This window comes from Bombus fervidus, chromosome 6, assembly GCF_041682495.2.
Source record: "Bombus fervidus isolate BK054 chromosome 6, iyBomFerv1, whole genome shotgun sequence".
NCBI lineage: Eukaryota > Metazoa > Arthropoda > Insecta > Hymenoptera > Apidae > Bombus > Bombus fervidus.
The window spans coordinates 15279678-15298198 of NC_091522.1; the positions used below are offsets into that span (position 1 = coordinate 15279678).

At 40.3% G+C, this 18521-nt stretch overlaps 1 long non-coding RNA gene across 4 annotated transcripts in view; it reads left to right on the forward strand.

Annotated features, from left to right (window-relative positions):
* Positions 1–1047: 1047 nt before the first annotated feature.
* Positions 1048–18521, forward strand: part of LOC139988311 (uncharacterized) — a 301238-nt gene continuing 283764 nt past the window's right edge. For all 4 annotated transcript variants that reach the window (XR_011800067.1, XR_011800069.1, XR_011800066.1 and 1 more), the window contains exons 1-4: positions 1048–1153; positions 1412–1513; positions 2100–2392; positions 2610–2677. This is a non-coding gene — a long non-coding RNA (uncharacterized lncRNA). The remainder of the gene's footprint in view (positions 1154–1411; positions 1514–2099; positions 2393–2609; positions 2678–18521) is intronic.

Here is an 18521-nt window from a genome sequence, read left to right on the forward strand (position 1 = left end):
AATGTTAATTTCTTGTTGTAAATTATCGTTGCAAGAAATGTTATTTAAGATAATATAAATATTGTAAAAGTACAGAATTCTATATCATATCTACAATAATACTTTATAATACGATAATCACATTCTGTTTTAATCTTAAGTTTTAATCTTGTTTTAGACTGAATCGATAAAGTCGCATGTGACATAAAATTGGTAACGTCAGCTGACCCTCGAAAATGCGACCGGAGGAAGAATTGCATGTCAGATCCAACCTACGTTTCTGTGCTGATATTCATCTACTGCAAGTACATGCATATAGTTAACGAGTGTATTTTTCGGATTTCATTATAAAATGTGAAAGACTTGAGTGCACCGAAATATGGTATTATTTTTTTATACAATTTTTATGAACAACTTTTTTTAGGCTAAGTAATTACACATTAACGACGATTAAGAATAACATTCCCTTTCATTTCAAGACAGAATAATTTATTCATTATTTTTCTATTAATGCTAATATTTCTTAATTATTGAAATATTATTATCTCTACAACGTTCTTTACTTTATATTAATAGCAACTTGAGTCATTAAGTATTATACTATAGTAGTCGTGTTGATATAATAGTATTAGTGGTAATAGTATTAACGATATTTGTGGTATAAACCAATATTATATATGGAATATGATAATTAATAAAAGTAACCATATGAGTAAAACAGTGATATAAATTCTTGTATAACAGATAACTAAAAAGTTCCATCAAAAATATAGTTTTATAATAAAAAACATCGTCTTTAATTATATGTGTAGAACTCTCTATTCATTAATGATTATTATGTGACCGAATAAAATTAATTTCTAACGTATCCATGTTGCAGTTTCACTCTTCTTTTGTGTGAGATATGATATGTTTATGAAAACATTTCTTACAATACATGATTTTTCGAAGGTATCGCCGATGTGTAATCGAATACGCCCGACTTCACGCCGAATTAAATATCCCCACCAATGCGAAATTTAAGGATGAAACGCGGCGCGGGGTGTTATTCAGTATTCAGCGGTCGAAAATTGTGGTGTCAAGACGTACTAATCTGTGCATGGCTCGTTAACTGCGTAATATTCCTATTGCTACTTTACCGCTTTTGTACATAACTACAATTAACAGTTATTAGGTTTGTTTGATTAATATACATTCATATCATAATGACAAAATTGAATCGTTTTTTAAAGTTCCTTTTATTCTCTTCTTTTTTGATTGTATACTTGATTACTTCAGTTATCGATAGCTTGTATTGTCTGAGATAGATGTTGAATTCGATTATTGTAATTGTAATTATTGTAATTCGATTATTGTATTGTAATTTAATTTACTGTAATTGATTTTAGTTATATACGTATATGTTTTCAATTGTTGGTTTTCTTTTACGCAGATTATTGGTTAATGGCGGGACAAACATCGATGCAATAGGAATTCAAAATGTGGGCGCCATGATGATTAGCAGTCTTTTCGATGGCTTTTCATTGGAATTTCGGTAATTTCCTTTATATTATCGGTACATATTTGATACAATTATTTTTTTCACGATACATATTTTATACCTTAAATCGTAACTCGTGGAGAATTACTACAACGTAATAATTAACATTTTACTGCACTTCCCGCGCAAATTCTCTGTAATAGCGCCATCTTGTTTATTCATTATAACACATTCAATTTTTCGTGTAACATTGTCGTGTTCTTGAAGCAAGTTAAAGCGAAGAATTTTGATTTGTTGCAAGTATTTTTGAATATTTATACAACCTGATATATCTATTATTGGATATATATATATTCCAAACTGTTCTAACAAATAATCGTGATATAATTTGTTAAATCATTTATATACAGTATTTTTAAATATTTAACGCTACTCAGGGATATTTGATATTCGTAAATAATATTTCGTACCTGTATTAAATATGTATTCCGATCTCGCACTATTGATTACGACACTTTGAAAGATAACTGGTTGTCTCGATAGCTTTACAAAAACTATATATAATGTTTTTGTATACAAACACTCGTTCGGAAGTGTCTCTCTCTCTTTCTCTCTTCTACTAATATCCTTTTACTTTCAGGCAGTGTTTGGGATCGCGTGCAATGCGGTTGATAGAGTCGGTGTGTGTTGCGTAATAGTGTTTTCAATATTCTGCAAAGTATTTTTTAAGCTTTTATTAAACTTATCTATATAATTATAGTAGTCATACGCGGAATTAGAGTCAGTGCTTGTTCGTCGAATTACTTAAACGAACGCGTTACTAGTATTTTACTTTTCTCTTTTTATGTATACGTACATTTTTTTTTTAAATATCCGTTTTCGGTATTAGAGTCTGTGCTCAAGAGGATTCAGCTTGTCCAGGAGCTCAAGGATGTAAGTATTTTTGCACATTCTACTGCAATTTATTTTATCTTTTGTATTTTGCTTGAATTATTATTATTTGTTGAAACGAAATTTTAAAGTTTCAATATTGAATCATAATATAAATAGATCCAAGATTAATAAAGTTCATTAATTATCTAAGATGTTGTATACCTTTAACACTGTGTCTTTTATGGAACAAATTATAATACGTCATATTTTGTTAAAGGTTTCTCATAACCTCCACTTTTTCCTGTTCTCTGGAGAGGATTCACTGATGCTTCAGAAGCCAGGAATGTAAGTACATATTTTCATAGCATATTTATTAGGACTTGAATCTTCTTTATTATTATTATTAATCAACACTGTTATAAATTCTTGAAGAGTAATGTTAGAATCTGCCGCACTTTATTTAATTTGAAGTTGAACCGACGTTAACCTGTAATTAATTTTTTTAATGTTGCGATACGTGGCAATCGGGAATAATTCAAGTACTTCTCTTCGTTCAGAAAGAAATAGTGATATTTATTAACTTCATTTTAAGAATTGCTGTTATGCAGGATGTTTTTCATCTAAGTAGATTTACGGTTAGATAGGCTATCCTTAAATTAAGTTAGATCTATGATTAGGCAAGCTATATTTTAATATTTTGTCACGTAAGACAAGATAGTTTAATATCTCGTGAAGTAGGAAATATTGGTTTCCTACATGATAGAAAAACATTGATTACTATTAACGAGTTACGTTAATATACTAACGAACCTAAATTAATATTAAATGTATGTATAATTAGCGATAATATTCAAATAAATGAAATAATTTAAAGCAAATAGGTGAAAAATAAATAGTTGATTAATTAATAATAGATGATCGCGTAAAATTTCATAATCCCATTTAAATTTCAATCTTATAGGATTATTTTTGTTAAAAAGTTGTTGATCATTTCGTGTGACTCACCGCGTGTCAGACCTATGTTGTATCTGTTCTGTAGTATGTAGCACATGTTTGACACGATCTTGGCAGATGTCGTTAGTAGTTCTTCTTGGTGCAATCCTTTGATAAATACAAGCTTAAGATAAATACAATATCTTACAGACCCAAGGGCTTAATGTCAAATAGATTGGCTTTTAATTGAAAAATATATACCGCCGTGTTTTATCGCTTTTCGAGCATCAATCTTTCGAGATCAGTTTTTGCGGGCTCGTTAATGGCGAATTCTCGCAATTCAACGGTACGTCGATGAACGTTAAAGCAGGGAATTTGTTATCCGCCTGCCCCGGCGTTTCTAAATGTGCAGAGAAGGTAGCCGTTTCAGGCCTAGGTGTACATGGAGTGCGCGTACGAGACACGCCAACTGACCATTATGCAGATTTCTAATGATTAGATATATCGGTCGTTTGCCAGAGTGAAATGAATGTAATATACCTTTGTAGAATCCGTTCTGCTCCCTTCCGTCCTTTCAGCATTGCTTCTTCCTTAATTTGTTATCTCGAACTAACGACTCCTTGTCTGTGAAAGAAAGACTTTAAGAGTAAAAGGCAGAAAGAAAAAGGAAGGAAATCTGAAAAGAAAGCGAACGAACTCTGACGTGGCTTCGAAGAAAAGCGATCAGCTCGTGAAATAGGTTTTCCCGAACTTCTATAGACCGGGGGGGGGAGAGGAGGGAGGGGGGCTCGGAAACGTGGTCCGGGCGTCGCTCTTTTCGTTACTCGCCGTTTAACGGGCTGCTTGTCGTCGGTCGGATTGAACGAGAATTTCTATTTAGAGCTGCGAGACAAATAGTCGCTCGCGAAGTTGAAAACGTAACTAGACAATGGTGAATGTGTAACAACGTGTATCGTACGTTGACGTATCGCGTTTTGGACGCGATTTAAAATGTCGTTGTACGAACTTGTTACGATTTCCCGAAGGGAATCAATTCTCTTTCGACAAGGAGAGATATTAATCGCAAACAATGGGGAACGTTATCTCGGATTTCGTTCGAGATTACGTTCGATGGTGTTTGTATTATTAACGTTTCCATTTGCTTGTTCACGATCAGGTGAGCGGCGTGTCTTACGTTTCGTGCTGGTGTGTTTCGATTAGAATTTCAGTTAGAAGACGAGACGTCTTAGGTGGAACGTTAACGGCGTGATATATGTATAATGGATTGTGTCGAGGACGCGCGAAACGTTCAGCCGCAACATTCGACAGATCGCTTTATTATTTAGAGTGGCGATGAGGAAAAAATTACGTTCATGATGTTGAGGGTAATGTTCGTGCAAAAAGATTATTTACGCTACGTTTAAGAAAGGCGACGCTCGTCGTGACACCTTGAGAAACAGTTTGTCGAATATTAAACCGTCCACTCTTAAATATTCATGAATGTCTTACTCGAGAGACGCCGCGATATCGATATTTTACGGCGAACCGGTTGCTCGATAGTTGCGAGTCTCGGCGAAGATTAAATAATTACACCGCATTCTTGCTCGCTGCGAACGAAACAGAATTATGTACGCTCTTAATAAACAGCCCATACAATCGCGTGTTAATATCAACGTGCCCCGAACCCCGATACTATTTGTGTCGATTAATTAAAATGATCGTAATTAGCGCGACACGGAAAAGCCACGCTCGCAGTTAACCACCTGATCTTATCGTTGGCCACGAAACCGTACTGAATACGAGAACGTTTCTCGGACTTTCCTCCGAGGATGCCGACTTTTTTATTAGATTATGTCCCCCGATATAGCAGCGCCCGGTTGAGCCCAGCATTAGCATATTTCAGACTGTATAATTTATGCACCCATTACATCACGAGGGAGTAAGGGCCGGAGCTAAAGGGTGGACTTTCGTACATTGAGACTGGAATAGGACGAGGAAGATGGTCTCCATGTATCCATTCGTAAAGTCTTATTTATCGATTTTCTACGTCAATAGGATCTGTGTGTATACTTGCGTATTATTTGAATCTAAATGTAGCGTGTAGGCGATTTTACAGTGATTCATTTCGCGTGGGGGATTTTGAAATACGTCGGCGCGTCGATATTATGGCATACGGAAACATCGAGGAAATAGATAGGCGAAGAATCACTATGATTTCGATTTTTTCTAAATCCTTCGTCGTGTAATTTGATGGATACTTTGGTTGATTCTTTAACATCTATATGTCGCCGTCCATTGCTAAAATTAACTACTTTGTTTTTCTCGATTATTCATCCTATAATTATTAATTTATAATATCGTAGACGATGTGCCGTCGATCTTGCACACAATTAAACGGTACTTCTAAGACGAATGATTCGAAGCAACAATTTGAAGCATCGATTTAGTCGTTAGAATCTTCTATTAAAAAAGTATACGATTATCCAGAAGACTAGTAGCAACAGGAATATTTTACTGTCCTGTAGAAATATTGAAACGATACAGGCAGCTAGTGTTCGTGGAGGAGAGGGTCCTGTAGATTGAGTTTCACCCCTCGTCAACAGGAATGACTGATCGATAATATAGCCTCGCGAAATATCTAGTACGAGCTGTAAATGGTGAACGGGCATAACGCACTTTAATGGGAAATTTAAGCGGCGGACGAAGAAGAGGGCGATGACGGCGAACATGTTGGACCATATGCTGCTTCGGATTAGGAACACATATTACGCGCGAAGTGTTGCTACGAACTGCTGGAAACGGCTTAATTACTATTATTATCGAGATAATAATACGAGCGCAGGAATCTCGACACCTGGAATCTAACGTTCCCATAGCGTCGAGTAATCGGTGAGTTTAAGCAACCGTTACGATAATTTTCTCTGAACGTTCAAATGATATTTTAATTACCTCGTCTGAAGCTCGAGTGACATCGATGATTTATATTGTGTTATACAGTGATTAGCTGTCTCATGAATCAGCCAAACGTCCGGCTAATTTAACCGATACGACTAATGGATCTTTCTCATCGAACTTAGAGGCTCGACTTTATTTCCTCTTAATCAATTTGGAAAGTTTCTATCTATGCTTGCCATGGAAATTGCTGTTTGGAGTAATGTAGGTCGATGCCAAGAATTTTCGCAGGGTAGATACGCGGAACCGCGTTGTTGCACACGGAAATCCGGCGTGGCGAATAGCATGTACAATAGCGGTCATACGTTTACGTACATTTAGCGAGATTAAATTTGATTACTCGTATATTTATCTATTCATCAGGAACAGTTATGGAAAAATCAATTCCAACGCAAAAGATAGTAAAACGGTATTTATTAATTTATTGTACCTAGAACGTTAATATTTCTTTATCTACAAGTCGAGCTTTGGCCTACGGTCAGATAGCGAAATGGTATGTGTATATCCTATTGTATAGACAACATCCTTCGTAACGAGCTTCGAGCTCTCTCGAAGACGAGCGCGACTTCTCCGACGACTCTGCGACGCTTTTCTGTTCGTATCTTGAATCCAAGCTGATAACGTTCCCGATACTCGCTCGTTAGTCGCGAGCAGAAAGTTGTCCGGTTATTCGTTATTCTAATTATGCACATAATAAATTACATGCAAAACTATCTGTCACACTCTCTCGCGTTCCGTTGGTCGCTCGCCACCTCGCCGCTCATACTCATCGATCGGGCATAATTCTCTGACACGTACGCGCCTACAACACCAAATGTCCACCGACTGTGTACGTGGTCGTGTTTGCGTACATGTAAGTTGCACGCTGCGTCGATATAACATCACGTGGTGGTGGAATTTCTGGGAAACGCGTCCACGAACGCGATCATTAGGCTGCCACTTTCGCAGTACGGACCCCGAACTCATTCGGTCGTGCGAGTCGCCCCTGATAATTAGATACGCTATCTTTGCGCTAATTAAATCACTTTTTCGCTTGATTAATTAGTAGTCGAGCCAGGTATTCGCGATCGGACGCGTACTGCCACTGTTTCGCCCGTGGATGGATCACGAACGATCCATACCATTCGCTCGATTACAGCCCTCGGATGGATCGAGAGAGGTGTAAACTTTCCTCGATGGTATTTGGAACAACGCGACAGATGCATAGTCTCGTGACCGAGGGCAAATGAATTAGGAGAAGGCGATCGATCTGGTGTGTGTCATCCGCTAGCACTTTTTCATCCTCGTTCTTCTTCGATTGGCCAATGCTCGATCAAACAGCTCGTTAGCAATAACCCATAAAACTGGTCGGATCGTATATTCATATATAGGTCGATGTATGCGAGGGTTGCGGGTGTTCGATGCAGGTGCAAGGTATAACAATAGATGCTCGCTAGCTGGAGGAGACGCTTATGAAAATTACAAGATTATCTAGATCGGGATACGAGGGATCGGGCATCGTTGCTGAACGAATTGCCACGTGCCCTCGTAATCATTTCAATTCTTCCCTTTATATCTTTACGCGTGTGTGTTATAATCTTGCGACGAACATTGCAATCTTCTTTGTACTAGCAGTGATAGATGATTTTATATCTTTTATTCTTATCATTTTTTTTAAATAGTAACTTACTTAGATCTACTGTCTTAGCAAGAAAATAAAAAGAAAAATATTTCAGTTACACGTAGTATCGTTCTCTTTCTTTCTTTTTTCTTTTATTTTTTTCTTTGCCTTTTTACGCGTGGCGAATTTTAAAAAATCCTCGGAGAGAAATCGCGCGAGAATTTCCATTTCGATATGTCCTCGATTCGTGATCGACGAGAGACACTTAAGACACGACAAGATAAAAACTGAGAATGTTGTACAAGGGGTTGCAACGCCGGTGATCCGGATTATTAGATGCACGACGGGCTAAAGAAAGGCACAAATTGTGCCACTCGAGAATGTTAATACGGTATCACACCGTCGACCTTAATCTTAAAACGATGTCACCGACGAAGCATTCGTGTGTGCATTCCGCTTAGCGAGCCTCAAGACGTTTAAAAATGCAGATCGTAGCGCGCGCTATGACCTAAGAACGCTGCTAGTCAGCTGAATTTTAAGGAGGCGAACATCTCATCTTGTGCACGAGATAATTGCTCATTAGCGATGCTTCGAATGCTTGGCTCTTACATTCGTAGCACCGATTGCTATGGCATTGGATAACTAAATTAGGTCGGATCGAACGTTCGCTGACGCGTCCGATGTTGTCGTGCACGTGTGTCGATTACCGTGAAACAACCGTGTTTGGACTATGCACAATACGACGTGGATCGCAGCAAGTTTCATTCGTTTGTATTTATTATATCGTTCGGTTTCCACATTTGAAATTGTCGAGTCTTGAAGTATCGTACGATATTCGAGAGAAAAGTTTCGTTTGATCTTAATTTTTTGCCCATTAATTTCATTTAATTACTCGATTCGTGCGTGAATGTAAATTATTCTCTTAGAAATGGAAACGTTTCTGTCTTTCTCCATATTAATTTTTCAACAAGGATTTTCTGGAAACGTCAACAGTACCGTGTCTATTCCATTTTCCAGGTTGTTGGATGAAAATAAGCACGATCTTCAGGTGAAACGGTTTAAGCACCTCAGGCTTAGATACTGTGCCCTATTTCCTTCATATATGTACGCAACCTGGTTAATTTCGTTACGAGAACCGTTGTCTCTGAAAATATTTTCTTGCGCACGTGAGATTGTTTCCTTTACAAGTATACGCCTCTCTGCCATGGCTTGTGTATCCTATTTCGCGGTAATCCTTTCGAACGGTTTGTTCTGCAAAGTTCTTCCTCTATCCTCGTCCACTGAATGCGCGTGTGCCCTCAAAATCGCAAAGTTGGAACGACGTGAACGACCGTCGACTCCGTTACGCCACAACTTTTCTCCATTGCTTCTGAATACGTCGTTCTCAAATCCGATCGTATAGCGTAATATCTCCAAAAAAATTGACGTTATTATATCGGTAATGGACGAAAAGTTTGATAAATTTTCATCGTGCGATTTATCGATCAAAAGTACGAAGTCGTATTTTACACTTACGTCGGTAACAATATGACTTGACGAAACTTGTGATTTACCAATAAACTAATACGTATCTATAATAAGGAGAAAATGTATGGCGTTCGATATTTTACGAGATTCTATCGTTTTTAAATCGTTAAAACAGCTTCTCTACGTTTCCTTTACCGTTTATACGTCTTTCGCGTTCTTTCGACTGGTTTTCCAATTGTTTCCACGAAGATATATCGTTCTATATGTTTTCTAACCATCTTGCATTCTTCTCGAGAGATCTCGAACTGACACAGAGGAATATCCATTGTGCGGTGACGAAGGCGTATAGAGTTGAAGTGAGTTTAACGTCGATAGCGAGTCGTACAAAGTCGCTGGTCGTTACCCCGGTTTTTGCGGCAACAGAAATGAGGCGTCAAATGACTAAGGCTTGGTTGTGTCCGGGCCAGACTTCGCCCATTTGTTGCAGAGTTTCTTTCTGACGTCCAATTGAGTTTGTGGTTTAACTCGTTGAGCTTTGCGAACGCATCTGTGTGGTGCTGCTTGAACTCGCCGCGTTCGCTTCCGCTTAAATCGACCAGCACACAACCGGCCTTCTGGGCCAACTTCTCTTTACGCAGAAACGAAACGGAACGAAACGGAAAGGAGGGAATGATCCGCGCCAGTTTGTCTTATTTTTCTCGTCGATCGCGTACGTCAACTATATGTATATGATTTATCTAGCGAAAATTTCATCGAAACAATTGCAAACGAAGATAAAAATTCTCCTTTATTCTATTCAAATTCATTTCTTTCCTTTTCGGTTATTATTTTGACCTAAATTTTATACCTTGCTCCGCAACTTTTATTAAATCGTTTTCTTCATCGTTCGAGGATCTTGCGCTTGGTAGTCGTTTTTCTCAGCTCGTTAAATAGCAATCGTTAGCGTCCGATCGTGAAGGACAAGTCAAGCGCGAGATGCATATTAATAATAAAATAGGAGAGGCGGGTCTCTCCCCTCCGTTCCCGATATCGCTAAAGAGTCCGATACTTTTGTCCCGACAGTTTCTTTTCAGACCTCATTACATTTCCCTCAAACGAGTGTTCCGATAAACACTCGACGAACAAATTGCTCGTCGTTAACAAACCCGGTTCCCGGGATAAATTATACGAGGAGGAGACGAGATTCGACGAGCTCCGCGGGCACCGGATGAACGCGACAAATTTGTCAATTTTAAATACGATTACGGATGCCAGGAATATTGCCTTCGCTGCGTTGCTAATGGTAGCTACAAGAGCGGTAGTTGCTGAGTAATTATTTTCACGAACTCCCGTGTTTTCTTCGCCCTCTTTGCCGCTATTTTATATCTCGTCCCACCTCCCCTCCTTCCTTTCTACAATTTCGTTATTTTTCCCGAGAAACTCGTCCAATTCTTCTTCCCCGATCGCCTTCCTTCTCGACCATTCTCCAACCTTTGGTTAAACATCGGAGAAGAATCAAGACTTTTCTCAAATAATTTGAATCATAAATTCGAAAAATATGCAGGATTTCTTTGTTGTTCGATCTTTGGGGAGAGATAAAAATACATTTAAATATACTGAAAGCAATTCTTAAATACAAAATTCAGTACGAAGCAACACGTATTTTATATTCTCTTCTATACAATACAGGCAAACTATGCAGACATTCGTTCGGTTATATCCATTCAAAATTTCGATTATTATGCTTTCTTCTCTATTCTTCGTACGTTTTTATGCCCGTTCTTATAGACGGCCAAATAAAACAAATGGAATAAAACGAGATCATTGCCCTGTCGTAAGAAGGCAAAGAATTTTTTAGCGTTTCGCTTTTCTTACGTCTTTTTTACGTACAGTTTCCTACGTCACGCGTTACGAGTGAACGACCATTAATCGTCGATGAATATGCAGTGCGGTCGGATGCTTAGCAGATTCATGCGTTTGTTATTAAATTAGGCAGCTCGTTTGAAGCTGAGTATACTAGATTAGTTAAACGTTTGTCCGGGTCATACGCGCATTACCGTGGTCGGTCTTCTTCGTTGGAACGTTTCCCAACACGCTCCGATCCATTAATAACTCTGATTTATGTGAGAATCTCTCGTTACACGACATACAGGCGCCACCCACCAGGAATTGACAGTTGCCCCTTGGGGGCCTTGGCAATAACTTGCACCGTGTAAATTAACGAATGAGGTTGCAGTTTGTACTTTGGAGCGACCTCGTTTACCGGGTTAGGTTTGACGAGTTCCGACTTCCGACAGATTCTTCGTTGCCGACGACGCGACGCGACGTTGCATCGTTCGTTTCTCGAACGATCCTTCTTAATCGCGAGCTGATATTCTTGCAGAAGCTCGCTTAAGGAGAATGTTAAGTAATTTCTTGCGAGGCAGCGGTAGTTCTTTGCGATATTTCATCGATTTGAATCGCTGGAACGAGGTCAAACGGTTATCGCGCGTAGAGCTGAAAAGAACGAATATTTAATGGAATTAGATTAGTCGAAGAAATATTTGTAATATTTGAAATAGGCAACCTTGTTGATCATTGTTTTAGGGGATTGTTAATTGACATCGGACCAAGAGACGATAAAATTCTTTCGTAAAACGATAATATCTTGTGTGTTTCAAGTCAGTTGCTGTAAAATTGCTCGCTCGTTTGCATCGAACCTGGTGTATGTAATAATTTGTGGGTTGTGCTTTTTGTACAATGTCGTTGAAAGTTAAAATCACGGCGGTCAGGGGTCAGTGAGACGAGACGAGTGGGGCTCCGTAAACAAATTCGAAGTATGCTGGATAGAACGGCACGAGACGAGATTCTCGTTTGTTTACAGTCGCTTGTTTCCGCTGTTTTACCAGACTCCGCTCCGTGTTGCATAGTCGCGAAAGCAGTTATTGCTGAAATTGTCGACGTCGAATAACGGTTGCACCTACGGATTTTAGTGGCACGATTCTCCCTTGAAACGAATGCACACGCTGAAACGGTGGCTGACATTCCTTTCGTTCGATCTCCCATCGAGAACATAACGCGAAACGAAACAAAGATATCGGCGTCTATGTGTAATTTCGTAAAATCCGCTGACACGTGACAACGACGATCAGTTTGGGTCAGTTGAATCGGCGTGGCAATCCGATCGATCGGAGCATTGTTGACGAGAAGTGAATCGGTCGGATTTTCCCTCGCTACCGAAGATGAATCACTCTCTGAATTGGAAGAACAGTTTCCTCGTCTGGATATTCCGGATCTCGATCACGTACGCCACTCTGTATCTAATATGCATCGTAATATGGATAATCTATTATCACGCTTCGCTCTACATAATATGCGCTTGTAAGTAGCATTATCGAGGACGACAAAGGGAATATGTTAAACAGTTGGTAAGTTTAAGGTTTGCCCCGTTATTTCATCCTGAAACATGTGACAACGAATGATTTCGTTCTGTCTAGTGAGACGGATTGTCGACGTTCGAGTATCGTCGGGACGTCGCCGGAAGAATTCTTAGACCCGAGAGCTGTGCTCCTCTCAAATAGATAAACGTGTATCTCTCTTTAAAAGATCCGATAATTTAGAAGAATACGAATAAAGTCCATGTTTCGTACATACAAACAGTGTGTTCTAAATATTTCGCATCCCTGGTATATTACGCCGCGTACGATTAAAAAAACAAGATAGAAAAAAGGAAAAAAGAAAATAACGAACAAATGTTTCATTCGTAACGGTTCGTTGGGAAGAACGTTTCGTTATGGATACCGATGCTCCTCGATTTTCGGCGAATATGCACGTATATACATTTTCGTTGTTCATTATTTCGCACGCCAAAAAACCGATGCAAGAAAAGATAAATGCCAGCCGTGTATATTTGTACGTGGATGCGTTTGTGGATCGCGTGTTATCGTCATAGGTAACTCGGCGCGTTTCCATGATGATTTCGATCATGTTTCATTCTCGATACCGAGAGCGCTTGAGAAATTAATACGAGGCGACGTGCACCAGCACTTACATGCACACGCGTGCAACAGTGCGGATAGCGTTATCGAAACGATGATGAAACATCGGTTCCAACCTTACATTATCGCGAACGGGTAGCAGAAAAATCCTCGAGCCACGCTAGCAATGGTTCGAGTAACCTACTGCGATGCTTTAGTTGATTACACGGTAAATTATATCACGGTAGATGCCTTAGGATTAAAGCGGAGTTCGACACGCTGGAGATGCTCGTTGTTTGAATTCTTTCTCACGTTCGTTCGACGCAAGTTAAGGAACAAGTTTTGTAAGCTCACCAAGGAATAAAAAGATGGCTGAGAAGTGTGTGTGTGTGTGGGGGGGAATAAAGAAGGAAAGAGCGTTGTTCGGGGCCGTTCGAGGTAGGTGGGCAGTTTGAGATTTAGGTTAAAATGTTTAATGTCATTCCGTATTCTATATTTAAAATTATTCAAGAGGTAGCCTGATCCAAAGGTTTGTAGATCATTTAGAATGAAACTACGAATGTTTATGTATTTATGGCAGATTTAAACGCGCGGACGTTTACATAAAGCACACGTAATGTGTAAAATTACGTATATAAAATATCCAAAGTACTCTGTACCGCATTTAGCGGTTACATAAAGATATAAATTTATATAAACTTCGGTAATCTACTTAGGATTTAATCGACGGTTTAAAACCACCCTTTGTGATAACTGTCGAACGCACGACTTATTGCATTTCGTTCTTCGTGAAATTACCGTTTTAACCGTCGAAAGCGAATTGTGCGTTTGATGGTAAAGGGGTAGGATGGTGTCTAGGGTTCGAGGGATAGCAAGTTGGAAACGGCTGCTTCCAGCAGGCATGCTAATTCAGTACAGGTACCATCCCCTGTTTGGGGAGTACCTGATTCTCGATGATGGCATGTACATGTAGGCGCACCGTGTGTCGCGTGTCGATATGTGTCGATGTGTGTCGATGTGTGATGTTGCCCAGCGTGCAGGCTAACCCCTGATTCCGTGGCAATTTCCGGTTCAACTGGTGGCGTATCGTCATTGTGCAAAAGCGGCTAGTGGCGAGGATAGATGTGGAGGTGAATTGGAAGAGCGAAGGAGGAGACGGTAGTCGGAGCTCTAGGTAGGAAATAGATAATCTTCGGACGTTTAATTACTTCCTAGGCGGTGGCTGGAATTAAGGTATTGCTAGCACAATATACACGCTTGTGCGTGGATCGAGCACGTTTGATGGTATACGTATGTTCGTGACGTGAGCTGAACTAATTAATTATTCGTTATGAAAGCGTGCTCTAACGGGTTAGGATTACAGGGACGCGTAATATTTTCGCTGACTCGTCCGTTGTAATATGTTGCCCCGTGGATTACCATCGGTCGCTTCTCTTATTAAATCCGCGGGTACTTCCGTTCCTTTACTTTAATTTCGGTTGCCGCGCGTTCTGCTCGCCAGAGAACGGAAAGAGGTACCTTCTTTTACACTCTGGCCGAGGAATTTTATATTGTACATTTCTAACATATTTCGCCAGCTAAGTGTATATACCTACACGTAGAATTAAACTTTGCTTTATGTTCGTCATCGTTTAACTCGCTGTTTTTCAACCTTCTCGAGTCGCGACCTCGTTTCATAATAGTCTGCGACCTACGAGTCCTGCATTTGCATAAAAACGAACTAAGTCACTTTCTTTGTATTATGAAAAAGCAGCGTTACATTTTGTTAATAATTATTAGTGAAATATTGCGCATGAAAAATGTTGAAGATTCTAGCGACGATATCTTCTATAGAAATAATTGCAAGCAAAATTAATCGCGACGACCTCTTTAGATTTCTTTCTCTCTCTTCCTCCCTCTCGTGCAACTCACAGGTTGAAAATGTTCAGAGTCCAGCCTGTTACGTTGTTCAGATATCTCATCTACGAGTCGGTTCTCGCATTATATCTATCTCGAGCTAGTTACTCGAAAGGCAGTTCGTAGAGATTTAGTTGTCTTTTGCACGAAGGTGATTAATTTTGACAGAGGCGATCGCCCACGAAAACGACTCGTCCGTTTGATCAGCTTTAACAGGCTCGTTTTGCACGAGTGGCCGACAATTTGTAGACTTTCACGCGGTTAGTTCTTCCGTACGCGATGAAGAATATTCGCGAGGGCGAGTTCGCGGAAAGCACGGTGTGTGCCTACACGCGAATCGTTGGCTCGAACTGTAAGTTGGCTAGAGCGTAAGGAGAATTTATGCAGTGTGTAGGAACGCGAGCGTACGCCGATCGGTTTACCTATTGCCGTTTAAACTCCCTTCGCGTCGATTTATAGTTTCCCGTGCATGAAATTGGGAATTAGCGGCAGTTCAGCTGGCCGTCGTAGTTCACCAGCTCGTGCGACGCGCCCCGACGTGATCCTTAAATATTGCGACGGGTTCAAATGTCTTAATAATTTTTCCAAGGATTCGCAGGGACGATTAATTTTTCCACGGTAGCGCTCTCGAGCGTATGTTCTTTCGTTCGCTCGCAATCTACGCTCGTTCGCGATGGAATCCGACAGGATTCGGTTTCTTGCGATACGCGAGGCATTTCGAATGGACGAACGTAACTGAATAATATCTCCGCTCGTTCCAAAACGTAGGAGAACGTAGGAAAAATCGTTGGAATTTATCGATTTGATTTTTTTAACCCGCGTATCCAATAATCGCGTAATTATTGTTTCGGAAATACGAACGATATTTCACGAATCTCGTGTGGGAATCTAAAATACGTCTGAAATTTCCATTTCCTTGCTCTATATTTCTTTATTTAACGACAATTCGGAATTTTGCACGATTCAATTATCGACGAACGTACTTTGGAAAGTGGCACAAACGCGGTGGGCGTAATAACCGTGTAACTTGTCGTACTGGTGGTATGCAAGGGTGTGTTAGACAAAAGTGAGTAAGGCAGTGAACGCAGGGAGACTGGGATAATTATTTCCGCGACCGGTCGCGCTGCCCTATTTAACCTATAAAATTTGCATGTACGGTTCAGTGCCGTGGTCCGTCTCGAATGTGTGCGCAACCTATTCGCCCGTCGTTTCAATAAAAAAGCCTTTACACTTGCATCGCGGAGCGTTCTAGAAAATTTTTGTTCCGTTATTGCACGTTCACGGGCCACCGTTCCCGCGCTAAATATACTCGAAAAAATGAGCAAACGCTCCGGTGAATCGGCGAATTCAAAGGTACGTGGATTTCAAAAACGTTCCCCCATGAATAATAGTTGAACGATTTAACCGAATCGATGAAGTCTGCTTAATAATGAAAATTCTTTCATTTTCTGTTTAACATTCAGGTTAGATTTAATTGGACGAAAAAATTATAGGAAAGTATCGGAACGTTTTAAAAGTTAGGTCGGATAGACATCGAACGAAAATCAATTAGGTTATTTGCTAGGGATATATAAACTCTTTGTAATAGCTTGAAAATTGAAACACAGGTATCCGTTTGTTTGTTTGTATTTCTGGTATATTTGTTTACACGCCCAGCTTGTTTATTTACATCTTCGTTTGTTTATGTACACTTGTCGGTTGTTTAAATATCAATCAGCTTCGCGTAGAAAGTTCATTGTGTACCTATGCTGATACACGCGCCACGCGTGAACGTGTTAATCCACGAGTTTTTTTACTTCTCCGACTCGCCACACTTGATTGCCGCTTCTGATTGAGTTTCGATTATTCCGACAGCTTGTGGTAGCGCGAACGATATAGCCGCGAATGAAATTATTGTACGAAAGAGTGTACGCCGGAATTTTCTTGTATTTAACATAATTCCTTATATAGTCCCCATTCCCCTTTTCGCTGACGCAACACATCCACGAATATTTTGGATGAAAATTCTCGTGCAGCTTGTAAGTTGCTTCGTGCACACGCGTGAATTTTCATTTTCGTTGCGGCCCTCTATTTCTCTTTCCTCTTCTAGGTTTCACTGTTGCCGTCTTCTGACAGCCATGTTGCTTAAGTAAACGAAGGTCTTTGCATTTTGCGGTCGCGAGGTGAGCACGACGGCTTTACTCGATTTTAATAATAATGTGATAATGCGTTTCGGGCTTATGGTCCCGTGCACCTTAATTGCGAATTCTAAGTCCATTTTGGCAAGCGGTCATCCTCCGTGTAAATAATTCAGGGCGCACATGCGACCGAGCTAGGCCGCTTCTGCATGAATGTATGCGAGCTGTAACTAGTTTACTGATTATTAAATGGCCCGGTCCTCTTCGTCCACGATGCACAACCCTTTCACGCGCCCGGCCCAAGTCCGCGCGTTTCACCAAGTGGCCGAATACATTTACGATACATATATATTTTCCATAATCTTCCCGTTTGATATCAGTTGGAAAATTCAACGTGTCGTTTTGTCCTTTCGTTGGTCGATGCTTGTTCTCGCTCTAGTACCACGGGACGCGCGATTTTCTCAACTTTGAATGTCTGCGTGCTTTTAAAACTACTTGAATATTTTAAGCCCGTCGTGTGTCGTCGAATGTGAGAACATAGGACGGCAGTAAAATTTTCGACGATAATCGGCGCCTGTAAACCGTGGATCTCGAAGAATTCGGATCGATCCCTCCAAACTTTTGAGATTCTCGAAAACTTTTACCAGGTATATAGAATCGCGAAAGTCGCTTGAATTTTCAAGTTGTCCAGAAAACTAGAAACCTTCGCGTGGTCTGTGTTCCTAGGAAATTCGTGCTTTGCCGGTACTAGCTCTCTCGATTCCATTGCTACGAGTTCCAGGCCTGTTGCATTGTATTATTCTATGGACTGTCAAACTATGTGCGTCGAATGGTAAGTTTTTCGGTGTTCGATTGCACGAGCTTGGAAACCGCAGTGTTTGCACACGGTTAGAGGGACGGCGGTTTGAAGCTATATTCCAAAAATATGATTTAGCGCCGCCACGGCTCTCTACATGATTTATGAACGTTGAGACCCGTATAATTTCGAGACACTTCGCCGTGTCTACGGCGAACTGATAAAGTCCCTCCAGCCGACAAAGCGTTAACGACGACACCGTTTCGCACTAGCGCGTTCTCATCGCGAATTCATCCGACGAGCTCCCTCAAGATGTTCATTTAAAGGATCAATTACCTCCCAAGCTAATTTTGTATTCGAACCGCGTCTAACGGCGTCTTTTCGTGAAATGGCTGGAACACCGGAGAAACGTTCGAATTTCAACCGATCTCGGCCAGTATCAACCATAAACGAAATCGTGGACGTAAATTCGCGTACGATTCCCGTGGCGCTTGTTGTTCCGTCCTTTCGCTTC